At 47.2% G+C, this 24,144-nt stretch overlaps 1 pseudogene; it reads right to left on the bottom strand.

Annotated features, from left to right (window-relative positions):
* Nucleotides 1-2,045: 2,045 nt before the first annotated feature.
* Nucleotides 2,046-3,656, bottom strand: LOC123171000 (spidroin-1-like; annotated as a pseudogene).
* Between the last annotated feature and the right edge of the window lie 20,488 nt (nt 3,657-24,144).

Genomic DNA, 24,144 nt, shown 5'->3' with positions numbered 1-24,144 from the left:
TCACGCACACATGTCGCGTGAATCGAGTTTAAGTTTGGGCTAATGTTATACGCCTTGCTGGATGAACTAATTTTTTGGATGGTAGTGCTTCGCCTAGTTTTGGGCGTACGTATCAATGCTCGAGCTCATCGTGGACATATTTTCTACCCTTAGAGTTCTCCCACCACGTGTCAGTTATATCTCTGCGCTCTCCCTACGCACCCCCTCTATGTAGAAAGATACATAGAAGAAAGGCTGAGCATGGCAAAACAAACAGAACAAAACATACCTACAAAGTTTCTCTGTGCTAAGTTGCTTCCCCGGCTACCCCATGTCGGCGAATGTGTGCACAATCGTCCGGGAGAGCAAGCATTGAAACCGCATTCCATGAGAACCCTCACTGAGTGAGGATCAATAAGGTTTAAGGGGAGCGTCTCATCGTGACTGCTCGCTCAAGTTCGACTACATCATCGGCGTTCCTCTGCCTGCTTCAACTACTTCCTCTACCGCAGACAACCACCTTGTCTTCACCACCATGGCCGAACATGTTGCTGCACCAGAGTTTTCGGTTCCCTCGTATGTCCTGCTTCTTTTTTTTTACATGTTTCATTGGTCCATATGCTTATGTGCTAGATATTCCTAATCTGTCATACGTGATTTGCCATGTCAATAAATCTTATGAAGATGCTCATCTGAATTAAGCTTAAACAAAAACAGCATATTTCCTAACACTAGGTGCTAACAGTTGAGACTCCGTAGAAGGATGGTTGTGCAAGTGAAGTACTTCCCCTGTCTGTGAAAAGAAGACTTATAAATTTTGTCTGAAATCAAACGGTATAAAGTTTAGGCTTCCTTTGGTTTTAAAAAAATGAAGGAAATACAAAAAACGTTTCTATGCTGACACTATTCAAGCCTTTTTTTTTTGTTTCAAAGGAATGTAGCAAAGGAATCTTTGATCTCAATTTCAGTGAAAAACACAGGATTTTTACAAACATCTGGACCTCCTTTCAATTATGAAAAACGAGACTCAAATCCCGCGCATTGTGTCTATGACTCTATACCCGGTGTGCATTGTGCTTGTACCTTGATATTCCTTTTCAGTTTTTCAAAACTTTGGCGAGCCAGTGATCTCACGCGCCTAGTGCACCGCCTCGGTCTATGTCCCCCTCGTACAGTCCCAACAGGTAAAAGCCGGGCACAACGCACATCACCGGTCCGAGGCACCTCTGAGTGACAGACCAGCGCGTTCAGGTCAGGTCGACGACGCTACAAAAGCGCATGCGAGCGAGCCTACGAGGAACGAGCTGGGCTCCGCCATTTTTTAACAGCAGATGGTTCCACTCCAGTTACACCTGTCGTAGACGGTACACACCCACACGGCCACACCTCCCTTCTTTTCACCTCGCCTAGCTCAGTCAGTGGTTTTGTCGTCGAAGCACTCGTCGATGCTCGAAAAGAAAGACGTGAAGGCAGCTACTAGCTGGCCGTGATGGCGCTCTCGTCTCCTCCTCTTCGCCACGTGTAACGACGGAGGTCGCCCGAGGCGATGGCCCGGTGCCGACAACGGCACGCACATATGCGCCCCCAGCGCCCGGCCCGTTTAGTCTACTGTTTACACGCAGCTCCGGCTGATATCAGCATCGCGTCGCCGTCGCCGCCCCGTTCGTTCACATGACATTACTACTGTTCAATCGGACTCCCGCCACAAGCTCCACACCATGTATCCATCCAGATTTGCAGTAGCGCCGGCCGGCAAAGTCGGTGTACCCTCTCCGTCTCCGACGTTTGGGGCGTGTTTGGTTGCCGGCATTGAGTCCACCCAGGCCCGCGCGGTGCAGCATCTTTTTAGACCTCGGTTGTTTGTTTCTCGCATACACTGTTGAGCACGCATAGCACGGTTCTTAAACCACCACTAGGCCTGGCCCGTTGGGAACGGCCAAATCGGCAGTTTCCTGAGAGCCAGGCCCGAGCGATGCTTCGAGGCGCACGTGGGTGGCTCTCTGGAGACGTGTATCTCGAGTTAATCCTTCTCTCTCTCCCTAATCCTCAATCCCCTCTATCTCCCTCTACTCCACGCGATCCCGTCGATCCCGTCCGTCGGCGTCCGCGGCGACGGCGACGACAGGTCCTCCAGGTCGAACGACCTTCCCGCTCCCGCCGTTGCGGACGGCGTGGGGGTGGCGCTCACCGACGTGGCCACCAGCAGGCTCTGTAGCTCCTTGACGCTGTCGTGCGCCGCGTCCTCGCTCACCCGGAGGCACTCCAGCTCCTCCTTGCTGCACTTGACGACGGTGTCCTTACTCCCGACCATCTCCTTGAGCATGGCTTTCTCGCTCCTCGCCTCCTCCAGCGCCTCCTTGACGAACTTGGTGTCCTTGACGGCCTGCTTCAGGATGTCCCGCAGCTTGGCCACCTCATGCCGCCCGGACCGCAGCAACTCGAGGAGCCGCGCGTTCTCGCGCCGGGACGCAGCGAGCTCCGCCTCCGACAACTTCATGCACACTGTGAACCCGGCCTCCTTGCCCCGGAACGTGGCGAACGCCTCCTCGGCGTTGGAGCGGAGGCGGGCCACCTCGTTGGACAGCGCGCGGACCTTGTCGTCCTTGCGCTTTAGGGACACGTGCAGCCAGTCCGGCTCCAGCCTCGCCGTCTCCGACTCGTGCTGCGCGCGCGCCAACTGTTGCCGCGTGGTGTGCAGCTCCGCGTTCACCTCCTTGAGCGCCAGCACCAGCTCCTCCATGGCCCGCTTGTTCTTCTCCTTCGCGGTCAGCGCCACCCGCAGCTCGCCACTGACCCGCTGCAGGTGGTGGTGGGCACGATGCCGGGAGCTGGTGGTGGGCATGATGGGCAGTGGAAGCTCCGGCGTGCTTAAAGTGTTTGACCAGATGTCAAGCCCAAACTGATGGCTGTTAAGTTTTGTTGTTAACGCTGGCAATCATATGCATGTATGCAACCAAACGCCGGGTAAAAATTGCATCTCGATTACAAGACCATCAATGCAGGCAACCAATCAACTGATCATCTACGTTTTTTACCCTATTTTTGCTTACCCAGGCCCTGCTCAGCCTGGCTCGTTTTCCCCCTCTAAGCCAGGCCCGGCAGCGAAAGCAACCAAACACGCCCTCCCTTGTAGACACCGTTGCGGTCTTCCACGTGAGCTGATCAAGACGCAGATCGAACGTAAAGTAACGTTTGCGCACAGGAGTTTCCACCAGAGTTCGGTCAGGCGTGTTCTGTGAGAACATGCATCACGTCCGTCGTCCTTTTTCCTTGCCTTTCAAAACGTGTGAATCTTTTGTGGGACTCGACGGCGCTCCTGCAGGACCGGGAAGGGAATAGGGGACCGTCTATGTATGCTGCATTCATGTGGGTGGCACTTAAAAGAGGCCTTCACATATTAGCCATCAAAGGAGCCTTTGTTAAAAGCATGCAACCGGGTCTACAAGCCAGGTGTTCTTTCCATACGCGCATATGCATATCTAGTTCCTTGGCCGTGTTTCCGTTCCTGGTTAACAAAATTTAAATCGACTCGAGTGTAAGAGCAACTTCAACGGGCCGACCCAAACGGACGGCGCTTTCGTCCGTTTTTGTCCGTTTGGGTCGGCCCGGCAGACACAAACGTCCGGCGCTGTGTTTGGGTCGGCACGAGCGCCCAATGCTGGCCCGACCCATTTCATAGGCGCGTCAAAAAAAAATATTGCAAGCATCTTGAAAATAAATGCATGCATTTAATTAAACATAAAAGCCGGCCACGAAGGCCGGCGAAAGTCCACATTACATTAATAAAACACTAAACAAGACGACGCGCTGCCCTAGGCGTTCTCGTCAGCGGCGGCGCCTGCGTCGGGACCGGTGAGGTCGATCAACGTCGGCGCAGGGCCGGCCCAGGGGAACGCCGTGTTCCAGACGGCGGTGATGTCGGGCTTTGCCGCCGCTGCCTGGGCCTGGCGGGCCTCCTCTTCGGCCTCGCGCTTGGGCATCTGCAGGCGCTCGCCCTCCCGGCGGTCCTCGGCAAGCCGAACGCGGCGCCAGTGGTCGAGGTAGGCCGCCTCCTGCTTCTCCGTCGCCCCGAGCCAGATCGGCGGAGCGCTGACCCACTCACGGACTACTCCGGTCCAGGAGTAGCGCTCGAGGTAGGCCGGCTCCTCCGGCTCGGCTTTGGGCGGGGACGGCGGGGCCACCGGCGGCACGACGCAGTCGCCCGCCGCGGAGAGGGCCATGGCCTCCGCCATGGCTGCCTCGAAAGCCGCCTCGTCCGCCTCCCTCCACCGCTCCTCCTCCTCGCTCTCCTTGATGGCCGCCTGGTAGGCGGCCTCGGCCTCCTGGTCCTCATCGCGGACGACGAGCGCGGGCGGCGGCAGGCTGTAGTCGACGCCGCGGACGCCGCGTCGCCTCGCCTCCTTGTGCTTGAAGGCGAACCATCAAGCCCAGTTGAGCGAGTCGACGGCGAAGCGCGGGTCGGCGCGCTGCTCCGACGTCAGCAACGCCCGCCGGCGCCGCACCTCCTCCGCATGGGCCCTGGCCGTCCGCGGCGCCGCCGGCACTGGGATCCTCTCCGGATCCAAATGTCAGTCGTGCGGCAGCGTCACGTCCGGGTACGGCAGAGGCACGCGGTGGTGCCAGTGCCACTTGGCCTGGTGCAACGACACGTTGATGCGCTGCCTCTGCCGGGGAGCGCGCGCCGGCGCGGGGAGGGCGGGGAGGGAGGGGGAATGGCGGGCGGGGGCTTTGCCCTTGCGGCTGCTGCCGATGCCGGAGAAGAAACCCATGCTGGCGGTGGCTAGGGTTGTCGCCGGCGTGGGGGCAGGGGTGGCCAGATGGGGACGGGGGGCGAGTGCTAGTGGATGAGGACGGCCCCGCCGCACGCCCGGCTTAAAAAAGGACGACCGCCGTCGCTGACGCGTGGGCCCAAGATGGGCGGTCGTCATAAATTATGTTGACCAAGGTAGTTGGACGGCCGCCAGGTGGGGACGCGGCGGACGGCGAGGAGACGCGCGGCGCGTCCGCGCCGACGCATTCCAGGCGCAATTTTGGGCCGGAAATGGGTCGGCGCGGATGCCAGACGGACACGATTTAAGTTTGGGTCGGCGCGTTGGGCCGCCATTTTTGTCCACACCGACCCAAACGGACGCGGGCGGACGAAATGGGTCGCCCATTGGAGTTGCTCTAAAAAGGTTGCAAAATACGTGTGCTATGATTTGTTTTCCTTGGATTCGGTTTTAGACTAGCGTGTTCTATCAATACTTGAATTCATATTCAACCGAAACAGCAGTGCCAAAGGTCACTGTGTAACTGTTCCCTCGAAGAACACTCCCAGGGAACGCTCGCTCAATAAGATTCCTGAAGCTAATTCCACGCTAGGAAAAAAAATCGTGATGTACTTTCCAAGACTAGGTTAGATCCCTTGACCTCTTGCTGGCTTGGTGAAAAAATAGTGTAGCAAGGATACATCTTGTTTTATGTCCTAGTCCTAGTGTGAGAGTAGTGTAGTAAGGGCCATGAATTCCAGACCTAGCTAGCTGGCGTTGAGGTGCCCACGTCGAGCTACATGCTTGGAATTCAGAACAGTCGGTGCAACGACCCCGTTGCACTCCTTTTGACTTCCTTTAAAGAACGAAATGCCGTCCACGCACGCACAAGTATATTGATCAATGCTTGTATCACAGCACACACTTCATCAGTCAGCAGAACGCAGGGGTTTGATACTTCTGTAAACTAGTATGCGAAGTTTTTATATTTAGTGGTGATAGATTAGTTTTTTAAATAGATATACATACAAAATCTACGTACATTGTACCTGAGCCGCTTCATTTCTCCAGCCTACAGTAGTTGCCAGCTCTGAAACCATCCGAGCCAGCAACCAGCTGTTGTTTTGTACATCGTGCATACAGCAATACACTGACTTTGACTTTGATTTCGTCGTTTCTACTCAAGCCGACAAAACAAGTCAAATGGTGTTTTTTTGCGGGAAAGTCAAATGGGTGTTGTAAACGAAATTAAATGGCTTTTTCTTCCTGAAGACGTGCTGTGTGATTTGGTACACGAATCTGTCGAAACCAATATCTGTGAGAACCTAGAAGGAGGAATATTTTGATACCCTAGTATGAACAATGCTTTATCTCCTCTTCATTTCCCACTACAAAAAAGGTCATGAATCTTTAAAGGAGCGTACATAACAGCAGCACACAATTACTGAACTTTCCTTCGCCCCCTTTAGCAAATTAATGGGGGAATCTATCTTAGCTTTGGCATGGCATGAAAGAAAAACACGAATAAAAAGTGGCGCAATTAGGGCTCTGCATGAACTGGATTCAACTAGGGATCAGCTTTTAGGGGAATTATTCTTTTTTGCTTGTTTAGTAGCAATATATTGGGTCCTCCATATAGACAAGGATAAATGCTGGTGCTGTACTGCATTGTGTCGTGTGGACCAAATCTTTAGCCAATTAACCCGATTCCGATTCGATGTACATATTCACCTACTGACTGATTGGTTGATTGATTTGGTCCACTGATCCTGGATGCCTAAGGTAATTGCTCCACTTGTAATCCTACTAGGCACCGAGAATGCGGATTATTAGGAACCTTTTAATTTGGAATGAAACAGTTCTATGTAGTACAGAAGTCCTGTAAGTTGCAGAGGAGTGTATTACAGTAGAGCTGGTTGTACGACCAGGTACTTTTGTGCAGCTTTGGTTGATTTATTAAGACAGTATGATGAACTGACAAAGTAAATATAGGTTGAGGATCTAAGTGGCACAACCAAGCTGGTTTTAGGATCTTCAGGTTGCAATTCCAGAGTCAGTATAATTTGGTTTCCGATGTATCTCTTGGCCTAAGGAAAGTATTTCCTGTATCAGGTGAGTAATAATATTGAAGTGAACTGAGGGTAGCCAATTGCGTAGCTTTGTGGAGGTGACGTCCGTTGAAAAGAGGCTTGCTAACCATACTGGAGAGTAGCTAGTGACTGTCATCAGGAGGGGAGGAAAAGAAGAGCTGAAAAAGGAAGGAAAGATATGTGTCATCTAACATAAACAGACTACATGCTTTTCTAAAAGCGATGGAGCGTGCAACGTCATAACGACTTTAATAAGATGTTCTGAGGGGCCATGAGCATCACTGGCTAAATCTTGATCATTAAGCTAACATAGAAGAGGTTATAATATTCAGGCAACAGGTAAGCTAGCTGACTTAACTGTTTCACTTGCTCTGCACCAATCAGCAGTCAGTCATGCAGAATATGATGGCCACAGTAATTTCTAAATGCAGCAACGCCAATATGTCGATTTTTTGCAAAATAAAATAATGTTCCTACTTTAATAATAACAGAAAATCCATCTTGAATTGCTTGGCCTGAGTTTTTCCTTCTGTTGGAAAATTTGTAAAACCATGCAGACTCTGAACTTTCTAAAACAGTTTACCATAAATTGTAGGTCGGATTTGTATCCCAACACTTGCAGTACATATGAAAAGGAATCATTCACTGCTAGAAAAATGTTTATACATAGAAGTTTACCAATAGCGTTTATTTGGGCCCCCACGCTACTGGTAATTACCAGTAACGTTGGGTACAACGAGCGCTACTGGTATAGATTAGCAGCGACGCTGGTTTCTTTCAGGCACGCTACTAATAAGTATGCCACACCACACCACCAGATCAATAAATATTAGCAGCGTCGGTCATCTATACAGTGTTACTGTTAAATCAGTATCTATAGCGCCTGTTCACAGAAACGCGCTACTGTTATTTCTTCTATGTGTATACTTTTACCAGTAGCGTGTTTTTCCTACCAGCGCTATAGGTAGTAGAACTTAGCAGTAGATATTTTGGCTGGCGACCATAGTAGTAGCGCGCATTGGTAGCCAGCGCTACTGCTATGGTCGCCAGCCAAAATACCTACCACCTTCGCCCACCCCCCCTCTTCTTCCTCACCCTCCTTTCTCCCCCTCCTCTTGCACTTGCTTGTTCCTTTCAATGCTCTCCCTCTTCTTTGCCCCTCCACCACCCCCTCATTAATGCACTCCCTCCTCCCTCTTTCTTTCTTTGCCCCTCCACCCCCTCTTCTTTGCCCCTCCTCCCCCTCTTATTTGCCCCTCCACCACCCCCTCCATTAATGCCCTCCCTCCTCCCGCTCTCTCCCTAGCTCTTTGTCTCTCCCTAGCTAGTTACAGCTATATATATGTAGCTAGGTACCTCACTATCTAGAGCTACTAGCTAACTGAGAAGGTGCTCAATATCCCTCTCGACACATAGGTGAGCAAAAAAAAGTGTGTGCGATAGGACCGAAACTATATATGCGCGATATGAGAATATACCGAATTGTGTGTGGCATGTGAGTTGCCTATATTGTATATTTGTTGAAATGTGGGTGACATGAGTTGCCTATATTTTGCCGAAATGTCGATTCAATTCCGTTTCGGCGAATTTCGGGCAAACTCAATATGTCCTATGTTTAGGGAAGGTCATGCCGAATTTGTGTATGAATTTGATCCATGCATGCACACGCGGTTATAATATTTTGCTCCGCACAGGTGATCATGAAGGTCAATGGACGGATGGTGGAAAGATACTGGCAATCCGCGGTGGACGACATGTATGAAAAAAGACTGAAGGATGTTGTATGTCCGTGTCGAAAATGCAAAGGAGGAGTCAGGCTCGACCCCTTTAAGGGTGGTAAATTCAAGGCGCACCTGCTCATGCATGGTTTCATGGATGGCCATACTCGGTGGATAAGTGAAGATGATGATGAGGAGGACGTTAACGGGGCAGGAAATAACGACATGGGGCCACACGACGAGATGACTAATTATGGGCCCGAAGAAGAAGATGGCCTCGAAAATGGCGATGGCGAAGAGGCAGTACAAGGCGGAGAAGACGCGGACACGCCACCGTCTCCATCGCTACTAAGTTCAGCCATGCGGGACCCGCATGTTCGAGACTTGCTTCGCAAGAAGACGACTAGCAACAGAGCTACTTCTAGAGAGGAGGCCAAACTGGCGCAACTGGAGGTAGACACGATGACTCCTTTGTATGATGGTTACGATCCCGAGGTGACCCGTTTGAGTTTCACGCTAGAACTTCTAAAGACGAAGGCAAAAAAACAAATGGACGGATGCAAGCCTGGATGAGCTTCTGAAGTATCTAAAGAAGATTCTTTCCGCGGGAAGCCGGTGTCCTACTAGTGTCGAGGAGGCAAAAAAATCGTGTGCCCTCTTGATCTGCCACACATTAGATATCACGCATGCATCAATGATTGCATCATCTATCGGAACAAGCACGCGAAAAAACCCATCTGTCCAAAGTGCAATGCTTCACGATATAAGAAGGCCGGAAAGAAAGCTCCACAGAAAGTTGTATGGTACTTTCCGATCACTCCGCATCTCCAGCGGTATTTCGTAGATCCTAAGGAAGCAAAGCTTATGCGCCGGCGCGCGGAGAGGGTGAAGCCATATGATGGAGATGATCCGAAGCTGAGACACCTCGCAGATGCTAGCCAGTGGAGAGCATTATGTTGGGGATCGTTGCAGAAATTAAAAAATTTCTACGCATCACCAAGATCAATCTATGGAGAGACTAGCAACGAGAGAGAGGGGAGTGCATCTTCATACCCTTGAAGATCGCGATGCGGAAGCGTTACAAGAACGCGGATGAAGGAGTCGTACTCGTAGCGATTCAGATCACAGTTGATTCCGATCTAAGCGCCGAACAATGGCACGTCCGCGTTCAACACACGTACAGCCCGGGGACGTCTCCTCCTTCTTGATCCAGCAAGGGGAGAGGAGAAGTTGAGGGAGAGCTCCGGCAGCACGACGGCGTGGTGGTGGAGCTTGTAGTTCTCCGGCAGGGCTTCGCCAAGCACTACGGAGGAGGAGGAGGTGTTGGGGAGGGAGAGGGCTGCGCCAGGGGAAGGGGGTGCGGCTCCCATGCGCCTCCCCACTATATATAGGGGTGGAGGGGACTGGTTTCTTGCCCTCCAAGTCCATTGGGGCGTTGGCAAAGGTGGGGGAAAGAAATCCCATCATTTCCGTTCCCCACCGATTGTTATCCCCCTTTTTTAAGGATCTTGATCTTATCCCTTCGGGATATGATCTTATTCCTTGTAAGGGGGGATTTTGGTGCGCCTTGACCAGGGGTGTGGGGCCTTGCCCCCACTACCCACGTTCATGTGGGTCCCTGATGTCTACTATGCAACCTTCTTCTTGTAGACGTTGTTGGGCCTCCAAGTGAAGAGGTTTGTAGGACAGTAGCAAATTTCCCTCAAGTGGATGACCTAAGGTTTATCAATTCGTGGGAGGCGTAGGATGAAGATGGTCTCTCTCAAGCAACCCTGCAACCAAATAACAAAGAGTCTCTTGTGTCCCCAACACACCCGATACAATGGTAAATTGTATAGGTGCACTAGTTCGGCGAAGAGATGGTGATACAAGTGCAATATGGATGGTAGATATAGGTTTTTGTAATCTGAAAATATAAAAACAGCAAGGTAACAACTGGTAAAAGTGAGCGTAAACGGTATTGCAATGCTAGGAAACAAGGCCTAGGGTTCATACTTTCACTAGTGCAAGTTCTCTCAACAATAATAACATAATTGGATCACATAACTATCCCTCAACATGCAACAAAGAGTCACTTCAAAGTCACTAATAGCGGAGAACAAACGAAGAGATTATGGTAGGGTACGAAACCACCTCAAAGTTATTCTTTCCGATCAATCCATTGGGCTATTCCTATAAGTGTCACAAACAGCCCTAGAGTTCGTAGTAAAATAACACCTTAAGACACACATCAACCAAAACCCTAATGTCACCTAGATACTCTAATGTCACCTCAAGTATCCATGGGTATGATTATACGATATGCATCACACAATCTCAGATTCATCTATTCAACCAACACATAGAACCTCAAAGAGTGCCCCAAAGTTTCTACCGGAGAGTCAAGACGAAAACGTGTGCCAACCCCTATGCATAGGTTCATGGGCGGAACCCGCAAGTTGATCACCAAAACATACATCAAGTGAATCAATAGAATAATCCATTGTCACCACAGTTATCCCACTCAAGACATACATCAAGTGTTCTCAAATCATTAAAGACTCAATCCGATAAGATAACTTCAAAGGGAAAACTCAATCCATTACAAGAGAGTAGAGGGGGAGAAACATCATAAGATCCAACTATAATAGCAAAGCTTGCGATACATCAAGATCGTGCCGAATCAAGAACACAAGAGAGAGAGAGATCAAACACATAGCTACTGGTACATACCCTCAGCCCTGAGGGTGAACTACTCCCTCCTCGTCATGGAGAGCGCCGGGATGATGAAGATGGCCACCGGTGAGGGTTCCCCCCTCCGGCAGGGTGCCGGAACAGGGTCCCGATTGGTTTTTGGTGGCTACAGAGGCTTGCGGCGGCGGAACTCCCAATCTCTTATGTTCCCCGAAGGTTTTAGGGTATATTGGTATATATAGGAGGAAGAAATACGTCAGGGGAGCCACGAGGGGCCCACGAGGGTGGAGGGCGCCCCCAGGGGGGTGGGCGCGCCCCCTGCCTCGTGCCCTCCTCGTTGATTCCGTGACATGCACTCCAAGTCCCCTGGATTGCTTCCGTTCCAAAAATAACTTTCCCGAAGGTTTCATTCCGTTTGGACTCCGTTTGATATTCCTTTTCTGCGAAACACTGACACAAGGGAAAAACAAAAACTGGCACTGGGCTCTGGGTTAATAGGTTAGTCCCAAAAATAATATAAAAGTGTTTAATAAAGCCCATAAACATCCAAAACAAATAATATAATAGCATGGAACAATAAAAAATTATAGATACGTTGGAGACGTATCAGCATCCCCAAGCTTAATTCCTGCTCGTCCTCGAGTAGGTAAATGATAAAAACAGATTTTTTTTTTGATGTGGAATGCTACCTAACATATTTATCAATGTAATTTTCTTTATTGTGGCATGAATATTCATATCCATAAGATTCAAGACAAAAGTTTAATATTGACATAAAAATAATAATACTTCAAGCATACTAACAAAGTAATCATGTCTTCTCAAAATAACATGGCCAAAGAAAGCTATCCCTACAAAATCATATAGTCTGGCTATGCTCTATCTTCATCACACAAAGTATTTAAATCATGCACAACCCCGATGACAAGCCAAGCAATTGTTTCATACTTTTGATGTTCTCAAAAAATTTCAATCTTCACGCAATACATGAGCGTGAGCCATGGACATAGCACTATAGGTGGAATAGAATGGTGGTTGTGGAGAAGAAAAAAAGGAGAAGATAGTCTCACATCAACTAGGCGTATCAATGGGCTATGGAGATGCCCATCAATAGATATCAATGTGAGTGAGTAGGGATTTCCATGCAACGGATGCACTAGAACTATAAGTGTATGAAAGCTCAACAAAAGAAACTAAGTGGGTGTGCATCCAACTCGCTTGCTCACGAAGACCTAGGGCATTTTGAGGAAGCCCATCATTGGAATATACAAGCCAAGTTCTATAATGAAAATTTCCCACTAGTATATGAAAGTGATATCATAGGAGACTCTCTATCATGAAGATCATGGTGCTACTTTGAAGCACAAGTGTGGTAAAAGGATAGTAGCATTGTCCCTTCTCTCTTTTTCTCTCTTTTTTTTCATTTGGGCCTTTTCTCCTTTTTTTATGGCCTCTTTTTTTTCTTTTTTTTTCTTTTTCGTCCGGAGTCTCATCCCTACTTGTGGGGGAATCATAGTCTCCATCATCCTTTCCTCACTGGGACAATGCTCTAAAAATGAAGATCATCACACTTTTATTTACTTACAACTCAAGAATTACAACTCGATACTTAGAACAAAATATGACTCTATATGAATGCCTCCGGCGGTGTACCGGGATATGCAATGACTCATGAGTGACATGTATGAAAGAATTATGAATGGTGGCTTTGCCACAAATACAATGTCAACTACATGATCATGCAAAGCAATATGACAATGATGGAGCGTGTCATAATAAACGGAACGGTGGAAAGTTGCATGGCAATATATCTCGGAATGGTTATGGAAATGCCATGATAGGTAGGTATGGTGGCTGTTTTGAGGAAGGTATATGGTGGGTGTATGATACCGGCGAAAGGTGGGCGGTATTAAATAGGCTAGCAATGGTGGAAGGGTGAGAGTGCGTATAATCCATGGACTCAACTTTAGTCATAAAGAACTCATATACTTATTGCAAAAATTTATTAGTTATCGAAGCAAAGTACTACGCGCATGCTCCTAGGAGGATAGATTGGTAGGAAAAGACCATCGCTCGTCCCCGACCGCCACTCATAAGGAGGACAATCAATAAATAAATCATGCTCCGACTTCATCACATAACGGTTCACCATACGTGCATGCTACGGGAATCACAAACTTTAGAACAAGTATTTCTCAAATCCACAACTACTCCACTAGCATGACTCTAATATCACCATCTTCATATCTCAAAACAATCATAAGGAATCAAACCTCTCATAGTATTCAATGCACTCTATATGAAAGTTTTAATTATACCCATCTTGGATGCCCATCATATTAGGACTAAATTCATAACCAAAGCATATTACCATGCTGTTTAGGACTCTCAAAATAATATAAGTGAAGCATGAGAGTTCATCTATTTCTTCAAAATAAATCCACCGCCGTACTCTAAAAGATATAAGTGAAGCACTAGAGCAAACAACAAACTACTCCGAAAGATATAAGTGAAGATCAATGGGTAGTCGAATAATTATGCAACTATGTGAAGACTCTCTAACATTTAAGAATTTCAGATCTTGGTATTTTATTCAAACATCAAGCAAAACAAAATAAAATAAAATGTCGCTCCAAGCAAAACACATATCATGTGGTGAATAAAAATATAGCTCCAAGTAAAGTTACCAATGAACGAAGACGAAAGAGGGGATGCCTTCCGGGGCATCCCCAAGCTTAGGCTCTTGGTTGTCCTTGAATATTACCTTGGGGTGCCTTGGGCATCCCAAATCTTAGGCTCTTGCCACTCCTTATTCCGTAGTCCATCGAATCTTTACCCAAAACTTCAAAACTTCACAACACAAAACTTAACAGAAAACTCGTAAGCTCCGTTAGCGGAAAAAAACAAAACACCACTTCAAGGTACTGTAATGAACTCATTCTTTGTTTGTATTGGTGTTAAATCTACTGTATTCCAACTTCTCTATGGTTTATAAACTATTTTACTAGCCATAGATTCATCAAAATAAGCAAACAACACACGAAAAACAGAATCTGTCAAAAACAGAACAGTCTGTAGTAATCTGTAACTAACGCAAACTTCTGGAACTCCAAACATTCAGCCAAAATAGGAAGACCTAGACAATTTTTTTATTGATCAGCAGCAATTAGAATCAGTATTTTATCACTTTCTGGTGGTTTTTAACAATTGTTTTCGTGAACAGAAAGTTTCTGGAATTTTCAGCAAGATCAAATAACTATCATCCAAGAAGATCCTATAGGTTTAACTTGGCACAAACACTAATTAAAACATAAAAACAGACCTAACCAGAGGCTAGATCAAATATTTATTACTAAACAAAACCCAAAAGAAAGAACAAAAATAAAAGTTGGGTTGCCTCCCAACAAGCGCTAACGTTTAACGCCCCTAGCTAGGCATGATGATTTAATGATGCTCAGATAAAAGATAAGAATTGAAACATAAAGAGAGCATCATGAAGAATATGACTAGCACATTTAAGTCTAACCCACTTCCTATGCATAGGTATTTTGTAAGCAAACAACTTATGGGAACAATAATCAACTAACATAGGAAGGCAAAACAAGCATAACTTTAAAACTTTAAGCACATAGAGAGGAAACTTGATATTATTGTAATTTCTACAAGCATATGTTCCTCCCTCATAATAATTTTCAGTAGCATCGTGAACGAATTCAACAATATAACTATCACATAAAGCATTCTTTTCATGATCTACAAGCATAGAAATTTTATTACTCTCCACAAAAGCAAATTTGTTCTCATGAATAGTAGTGGGAGAAAACTCAACAAAATAACTATCATATGATTGAAAATTAAGATCAAGATGACAATTTTCATGGTTACCATTATTCTTTAAAGCATATGTGTCATCATAATAATCATCATAGATAGGAGGCATGCTTTCATCATAGTAAATTTGCTCATCAAAGCTTGGGGGACAAAAAAATATCATCTTCATCAAACATAGCTTCCCCAAGCTTGTGGCTTTGCATATCATTAGCATCATGGATATTCAAGGAATTCATACTAACAACATTGCAATCATGCTCATCATTCACATATTTTATGATAAGCATTCTATGTAATTCTTCTTCTAGCACTTGAGCACAATTTTTCTTCCCATCATTTTCACGAAAGACATTAAAAAGATGAAGCATATGAGACAAACTCAATTCCATTTTTTTGTAGTTTTCTTTTATAGACTAGACTAGTAATAAAACAAGAAACAAAGAGATTCGATTGCAAGATCTAAAGATATACCTTCAAGCACTCACCTCCCCGGCAACGGCGCCAGAAACTGCTTGATGTCTACTACGCAACCTTCTTCTTGTAGACGTTGTTGGGCCTCCAAGTGCAGAGGTTTGTAGGACAGTAGAAAATTTCCCTCAAGTGGATGACCTAAGGTTTATCAAACCGTGGGAGGCGTAGGATGAAGATGGTCTCTCTCAAGCAACCCTGCAACCAAATAACAAAGAGTCTCTTGTGTCCCCAACACACCCAATACAATGGTAAATTGTATATGTGCACTAGTTCGGCGAAGAGATGGTGCTACAAGTGCAATATGGATGGTAGATATAGGTTTTTGTAATCTGAAAATATAAAAACAGCAAGGTAACAACTGGTAAAAGTGAGCGTAAACGGTATTGCAATGCTAGGAAACAAGGCCTAGGGTTCATACTTTCACTAGTGCAAGTTCTCTCAACAATAATAACATAATTGGATCACATAACTATCCCTCAACATGCAACAAAGAGTCACTCCAAAGTCACTAATAGCGGAGAACAAACGAAGAGATTATGGTAGGATACAAAACCACCTCAAAGTTATTCTTTCCAATCAATCCATTGGGCTATTCCTATAAGTGTCACAAACAACCCTAGAGTTCGTAGTAAAATAACACCTTAAGACACACATCAACCAAAACCCTAATGTCACCTAGATACTCCAATGTCACCTCAAGTATCCGTGGGTATGATTATACGATATGCATCACACAATCTCAGATTCATCTATTCAACCAACACATAGAACCTCAAAGAGTGCCCCAAAGTTTCTACCGGAGAGTCAAGACGAAAACGTGTGCCAACCCCTATGCATAGGTTCATGGGCGGAACCCGCAAGTTGATCACCAAAACATACATCAAGTGAATCAATAGAATAACCCATTGTCACCACGGTTATCCCACACAAGACATACATCAAGTGTTCTCAAATCATTAAAGACTCAATCCGATAAGATAACTTCAAAGGGAAAACTCAATCCATTACAAGAGAGTAGAGGGGGAGAAACATCATAAGATCCAACTATAATAGCAAAGCTCGCGATACATCAAGATCGTGCCGAATCAAGAACACGAGAGAGAGAGAGAGAGAGATCAAACACATAGCTACTGGTATATACCCTCAGCCCCGAGGGTGAACTACTCCCTCCTCGTCATGGAGAGCACCGGGATGATGAAGATGGCCACTGGTGAGGGTTCCCCCCTCCGGCAGGGTGCCGGAACAGGGTCCCGATTGGTTTTTGGTGGCTACAGAGGCTTGCGGTGGCGGAACTCCCGATCTCTTCTGTTCCCCGAAGGTTTTAGGGTATATTGGTATATATAGGAGGAAGAAATACGTCAGGGGCGCCACGAGGGGCCCACGAGGATGGAGGGCACGCCCAGGGGGGTGGGCATGCCCCCTGCCTTGTGCCCTCCTCGTTGATTCCCTGACGTGCACTCCAAGTCCCCTGGATTGCTTCCGTTCCAAAAATAACTTTCCCGAAGGTTTCATTCTGTTTGATATTCCTTTTCTGCGAAATACTGAAACAAGGGAAAAAACAGAAACTGGCACTGGGCTCTGGGTTAATAGGTTAATCCCAAAAATAATATAAAAGTGTTTAATAAAGCCCATAAACATCCAAAACAGATAATATAATAGCATGGAACAATCAAAAATTATAGATACGTTGGAGACGTATCAGTCCCCCCATCCAGGTGGGCCCCACTCCGGAACCTTCTAGAACCTTCCGGGTACAATACCGAAAAATCCCGAACATTTTCCGGTGGCCAAAAAAGGACTTCCCATATATAAATCTTTACCTCCGGACCATTCCGGAACTCCTCGTGACGTCCGGGATCTCATCCGGTACTCCGAACAACATTCGATAACTGCACACTAATTCCCATAACAATTCTAGCGTCACCGAACCTTAAGTGTGTAGACCCTACGGGTTCGGGAATCATGCAAACATGACCGAGATAGCTCTCTGGTCAATAACCAACAGCGGGATCTGGATACCCATGTTGGCTCCCACATGTTCCATGATGATCTCATCGGATGAACCACGATGTCGGGGATTCAATCAATCCTGTATACACTTCCCTTTGTCAATCGGTACGTTACTTGCCCGAGATTCGATCGTCGGTATCCCAATACCTCGTTCAATCTCGTTACCGGCAAGTCACTTTTACTCGTTCCATAACACATCATCCCGTGATCAACTCTTTGGTCACATTGAGCTCATTATGATGATGTTCTACCGAGTGGCCCCAGAGATACCTGTCCGTCACACGGAGTGACAAATCCCAGTCTCGATTCGTGCCAACCCAACAGACACTTTCGGGGATACCCGTAGTGTGCCTTTATATCCACCCAGTTACGTTGTGACGTTTGGCACACCCAAAGCATTCCTACGGTATCCGGGAGTTGCACAATCTCATGGTCTAAGGAAATGATACTTGACATTAGAAAAGCTTTAGCAGACGAACTACACGATCTTGTGCTATGCTTAGGATTGGGTCTTGTCCATCACATCATTCTCCTGATGATGTGATCCCGTTATCAACGACATCCAATGTCCATGGCCAGGAAACCGTAACCATCTATTGATCAACGAGCTAGTCAACTAGAGGCTTACTAGGGACATATTGTGGTCTGCGTATTCACACATGTATTACGGTCTCCGGTTAATACAATTATAGCATGAACAAGGAAATATAATAATAACCATTTTATTATTGCCTCTAGGGCATATTACCAACACATTAAACGCTGAATTTGATTTTTTTCGCAAATGATGCAAGGAGCATCGTGCTTGGCGCTAGTAGTGATGGCATGAATCCTTTTGGCAACCAGAACACCAATCATAGCATATGGCCCATGTTTGTATGGATGTACAACCTCCCCCCTGGAAGTGCATGAAGGAAAAATACATACACATGGCTATGCTTATTCAAGGGCCGAGACAACCGGGAAATGATATAAATCTATATCTCGGGTTACTAAAAGAGGAGCTACAGACCTTATGGACAATGCCGGCCAAAACATGGGACGCAAGCAAAGGAGAGCATTTCTACATGAGAGCCGCGCTGATCACGACGGTGCAGGACTATCTCGGTTACGACTATCTCTCTGGCCAGTTGTGCCACAGATATTGCGGATGCACCAGGTCCATGGATGATACAACTTCTCTGCAGCTAACGAAAGATGGCGGGTCTTCGAAAATCGTGTACATGGGGCATCGAAGATGGCTCGAGAAGGATGACTCGTGGAGAAAGCATGGAGATCTATTCAATGGTAAGGCTGAGCATCGAGGTCCTCCACGTAAGCGTAGGTGCAGAAATATATGAGTTATTGAAGAACTGGGAAGAGTGCCCTCACCGGGAAAGACGAAGAAAAAGGCGTCAGAGCCACTACTGAAGGTATTGAAGACGAGATCTGTTTTCTGGGACTTGGAGTACTGGCCCAAACTCGAGATGCCTCATAGCCTTGATCAGATGCATATCACAAAAAATATCCTCGAGAGTTTGATTGGAACATTGATGAACATGCCGGAGAAGACCAAGGATGGGCCGAAGGCAAGAGAAGACTTGGAATTCTTGAAAATCAGGAAAGATCTCCTAATGTCCGGTAAAAAGTCGTCACAGGAGACGGAGACGGAAGATAGGGGCAAAAAAGTAAACAAGAAGGAAGAACAATATTGCCCCCCCCCCCTCTTGCTTCACCTTAGATCCGAAGGAGGTCGATCAATTGTTCAAGTGCCTTGTCGGAATCAAAGTAAGTTCCGGATACTGCGGGAAGATAAGCAGATATTTGGATACTAAGAAAAAAAGGTTCAGCGGGATGAAGTCTCACGACTGTCATGTGATGATGATGTAGTTACTCCCGGTTGCACTTAGAGGGATTATGGACACACACGTCCGTGAGACGCTTACTGACCTATGCCACTTTTTTTATGCTATCTCTCGAAAGTCGATCAGTGTGAAGCAACTCCATAGGCTACAGGAAGAGATCGTTGTCATACTAAATGAGCTAGAGATGTACTTCCTGCCCGCGTTCTTTGATGTCATGGTGCATCTATGTGTCCACATCATGGATGACATCATCGACCTAGGGCCGACATTCCTGCACAGCTTGATGCCGTTCGAGAGGATGAATGGGGTCATCAAAGGATTCGTTCGTAACATGTCCCGTCCGGATGGAAGCATACCCCAGGGATATGTGACCAAAGAGTGCATCTCTTTTTGTGAGAGTTATCTAGGCACCGGAGACCCTGTTGTTGGTTTGCCCGTCAACAAGCACTATGGAAGGCTCGAAGGCGAAGGTCACACCAACGGTTAGACGGATGTGAATGTGGTCCGCTCGGGCCGACAAAACGACTTTGATAGGGCAAACTTAGTAGTGCTATAGATGTGCTAGAAGATTTCGTGACACTGCACAAAGAGACCATCGCAAAGAACTACCATGACCGTGGGGTGCACAGGACGGACGCTTAAGTTATTACAGAGCACAACTCCACTTTCTTGTGTTGGTTCAAAGAGCGAGTTCTGGCTAATCCCCCGGAAGAGGGCTGTCCGGACAGAATGCTCATATACGCCTTAGCAGATGGCCCGTCGATCAACCTCGCGACTTATCAAGCATACGAATCAACAGATACACGTTCTACACAGGGGACAAAGATATAAACAGTGATAACCAGAACTCAGGGGTGACGATGGAAGCCATGACTGGGAACGTAATTGAAAGATATTACAGAATGGTCGAAGAGATCTGGGAGCTTAACTACTCTGGATTGCATAGTGCGACGATGTTCCATGTCAGATGGGCTAAGAACGTACAAAGAGAAAACCAACATTTCACTACCATGTGTATACCCGACTCCAATAGCGGTACCGTCAACGCCACTGCCAAAAATGAGCCATGGGTACACGCTAAACATGTGACACAATGTTTCTTCATAACCGCCCCGAGCAATCCCAGTCGTGTTGTCGTGAGGAGAGGCAAAAGGAGCATCGTCGGAATGGATGGAGTCGCCAACAAGGAAGACTACGACCAGTACGGTGATCCGATGAGGGAAGATGATGCTGATGACGATGAAACATACGTCAAAAGAAGAATGAAGACTACATTACCTATGAAAGATAATAATCCCTGGAAAAGGAAAAGTCGCGACCATGGGCTCAATTATTCGACAACGAACAAAAGAGGGAAGAAGAAGATCAGTCTGAAGCGTTGTCGTCGCCCAAGATGACAAACTAATTAACATAATTTGTATGTATCTATTTTGTATGCCGCCGTTAGTGGTCAAATGATGTAACATATATTATACACTAATTATTATCCGGAGGGTAAACGGTGTTATTGCTCCAACATACCAAATTAATTAAACCCTAGCTAGCTAGAGCTATATATACCCCTGCTATACAAAACTTGTACAAATGCAAATGAAAGATAAGAAAAAGAAAAATGAAAATGAGAGAAAAAGAAAAAGAAAGGAAGTTGTGGAAAATGAAATGAAAGAAAAAGAATAATGATCGGTATCGCTTTCCGAGGGAACAAGCGCTACAGCTAACTGGCCACATTCTTTAAAAAAAAGTTAGCAGTAGCGCGGTTTGTGCTGGGTAGCGCTATAACTAACTTAGCTATAGCGCGTTTTGCCACGCCGCGCTATAGCTAAGTTGCATACAGCACCGGTCGAGCCACACCTATCTCTTTCCTCTCTCTCACTCTCGCTCTGTGTCGATCCCCTTTCTCTGAGCTCCCACGCCACCGCCGACGCCACACCCGCCCACGTCACTGTCGACGCCGCACCCGACCCCGACGCCGGCCATTGGTCGCCCCGACACTCCCTCCCCCCGTGTCGTCCTCTTCCCAGGTCCACCCCTCGGCCCTGCCCCTCCCTCCATGATGCCCCTCCCCCGAGAAGTCCCCTCCACCGGCCGGCGCCCTCCCCCGAGCAATCTCTCTCTCTCTCTCTGACCAAATTTGGTCTCTCTGCAGATCGAATCTAGGCGCATATCGATGAGGAGGAGAAGGACGCCCTCAACCCCCTCTGCCCTGGTGACCTCGACCCCGATCCCAACCCCGAGGTGCGCCACCCCCTCTTCCCTCCCTCTTCATATACCAACACAACAAATATTATTAGGTAATGCTTGTTAGACTGCTTGTTAAGATGCTTGTTAGGGTGCTTGTTAGAGTGTTCATAATGTGGCTGTTAAAATGGTTGTTAGAGTGTTGAAATGCTTGCTGTTAAAATGAAACGCAGTTGCTGTCCATTGGAGTCAATTTGGAGTTGCTAGAGTATTTGAAGTTAAAATAAAATGAAATGCTGTCCATTGGAGTCCATTTGGAGTTGCTGTTAAAATGAGCATTTTATTAGGCAGTTTGCCGCTATAGAATGTTTGGACAGATGCATCCTATATTGTTGTGCTGCTGTAGTTGTGCCGGACTTTGGTTGTTACATAGTAGTAGTATAGAGTATAAAATTTCGGTGATCTTGGTGGCTGCATTGCTTGTGAGATGCTGTGGGGAATGTCTTTGTTCTTGCATCTCTTCAACGATGGCCTTACAGTGGGTAAAAGTTATTGCATCACATAGTTATTGCATTCTGCTAGTGTTGGCATATGGTACGCTACACTGTGATGAAAAGTACCAGATGGTAGTGAAATGCTACTTCAGCACATAGTGCTTATTGTCATTTGCAGGGAAAGTGATTACGAGTGACCTATGTTTTGTCGGAAATGTTGATTCATTTCCATTCCGGCAAATTTCAGGCGCTCTATATGTGCACTTTCTAGCATAGGTCATGCCAAAACTTTCCGTGAATTTTGGCATGATCTGCGCTGGAAAGTTGGACATATCGAGTGCTCGAGATTTGTCGCGGCGGGAATGAAACAACATTCAGGCAAAACAAAGGTCACTTTTTTGTCAATATTCACTTTATTATACAAAGCTCGACAATTAAATGCCTACGACATTGAACCCTAGGAAACATGACCGACCCTGATGAGGCCGGAGATTCTTAGTCCCAAGAAGGTCGAGCACACGCCTACCTCGACTTTCTGGCGGATCAGGAGAGACAAGCTGGTTGTCAGGACCCCCTTGTCATGACGGACGACGACGGTGGTGGCACCGGCGCCGACGCTGATGCCACCAACACCAGCACTGAGACGGGCCTGATGATGTTGCTAACGACAGCACGAAAGGTGGGACCTCCCAAGCCAGTGAAGGAAAGAAGGCAAAGAGGACGCGACGCCCAAATGTGCTCGGCACCAGAAGACTAGTGGTCACGGTGGTGCAGCCTGGCGAGTTCGAGCCAACAGAGCCGCGGGAAGTGGCAGCGTGTTACGGCAACCAACTAGCATGCATCCTACGGGTTATCGCTAACATCAACACCACAAAAATACGGAAGAATGAACATTTGAAGCAGCTGCTCCTAACTAGGTTGCACGCAAGATTCCTGTTCCCCGGTCGGAATGACGATGTCGACCCATGGGAAGATGATGCCATGAAAAAAATCAACAACAAAGCCCTAGGGAAGTTCAGCAACGCATTGAGTGCTTGGAAAACTAAGGTGAAAAGGCGATTGAAGTAGGCCATGAAACCTACACCGAGATTGTTGCAGACAATCCGAAAATTACGCTAGAGGACTTTGAAAAGTTCAAGGAGACTTGCAATTAAGAAGCTACCAAGGCCAGGTCGGAGAGGCAAGCAGCTGCAGGCAAAGAACATGGGGAACCACCACCTTGGAAGTGGTGGTTAGACGGGAAAGAGGCCCGTGTGGGCTAAGGAGGACGCAGAACGTGAACGTCTCGGGATCCCAGACCCATTGGCTGAGTTCACCGACCACCAGGAGCACGACTTCATCAGGGCCCGATTCTCGTGGGACCCCCAAAAAAGAATTCTTTTCACCGACGGGCCGACTAGGCAACTCATGAGATTACTGGTAATTATCCTTTTACCACCTTATATATTAGCTTCTGATCAATGAAGTCTACTACATTCTAGTCACATTCGTAAACGATTCACGCTCCATTTTGCAGAGAGAGCAACACAAGCTTGCGGCCGAAAGCGACTCGTCGACTCAGTCGCCGGCGAAGTACAAGTGGGACACTCCTCTCAATCGGGCCATGAACATAATGATGCGACACCCGCCGGGCCAGTGGCCGCAATATGGACGTGTGCACGGCACCGGGGACGGCGCCACATGGGAGTACTATTATAACGAGGACCCCGAGGCCAAAAGACAGAGAAAGAAGTTTAGTCAAGTGACTATCGACGAGAAGGTGGCGCGGGCGATCGAGAAAACAAGAGCTGATACCAAAGCTGAGGTAATTCGGGAAGCGGTAGCTACCTGTAGAAATGATATGGCAGTTGCCTTTACAAGCTTGATTCCAACTGTGGTCAGCTGGGTGCAACAAAATCCAAACGCGGCATTAACTGGTTTTCTCATGCCCAGCTTCACCGGGAGCGACTCAATGAACACTGCACCCACACCCGTACCTACTATGGCAACCGCACCCACACCTACTCCAGCACCTGCTCCCGCACCCAGCTCTCACAGCAGCCCTAGCTCCGTCTCTGGCTTGAATGTCGGTCCGTCGACATTGGCTGAGCTCGATGCCCTCGCGGTAA

Source organism: Triticum aestivum, chromosome 7D (genome assembly GCF_018294505.1).
Source record: "Triticum aestivum cultivar Chinese Spring chromosome 7D, IWGSC CS RefSeq v2.1, whole genome shotgun sequence".
In the NCBI taxonomy this organism is placed as follows: Eukaryota; Viridiplantae; Streptophyta; class Magnoliopsida; order Poales; family Poaceae; genus Triticum; species Triticum aestivum.
Note: the sequence above shows the minus strand (reverse complement) of the source record. Positions and strands in the feature narration are given on the sequence as shown.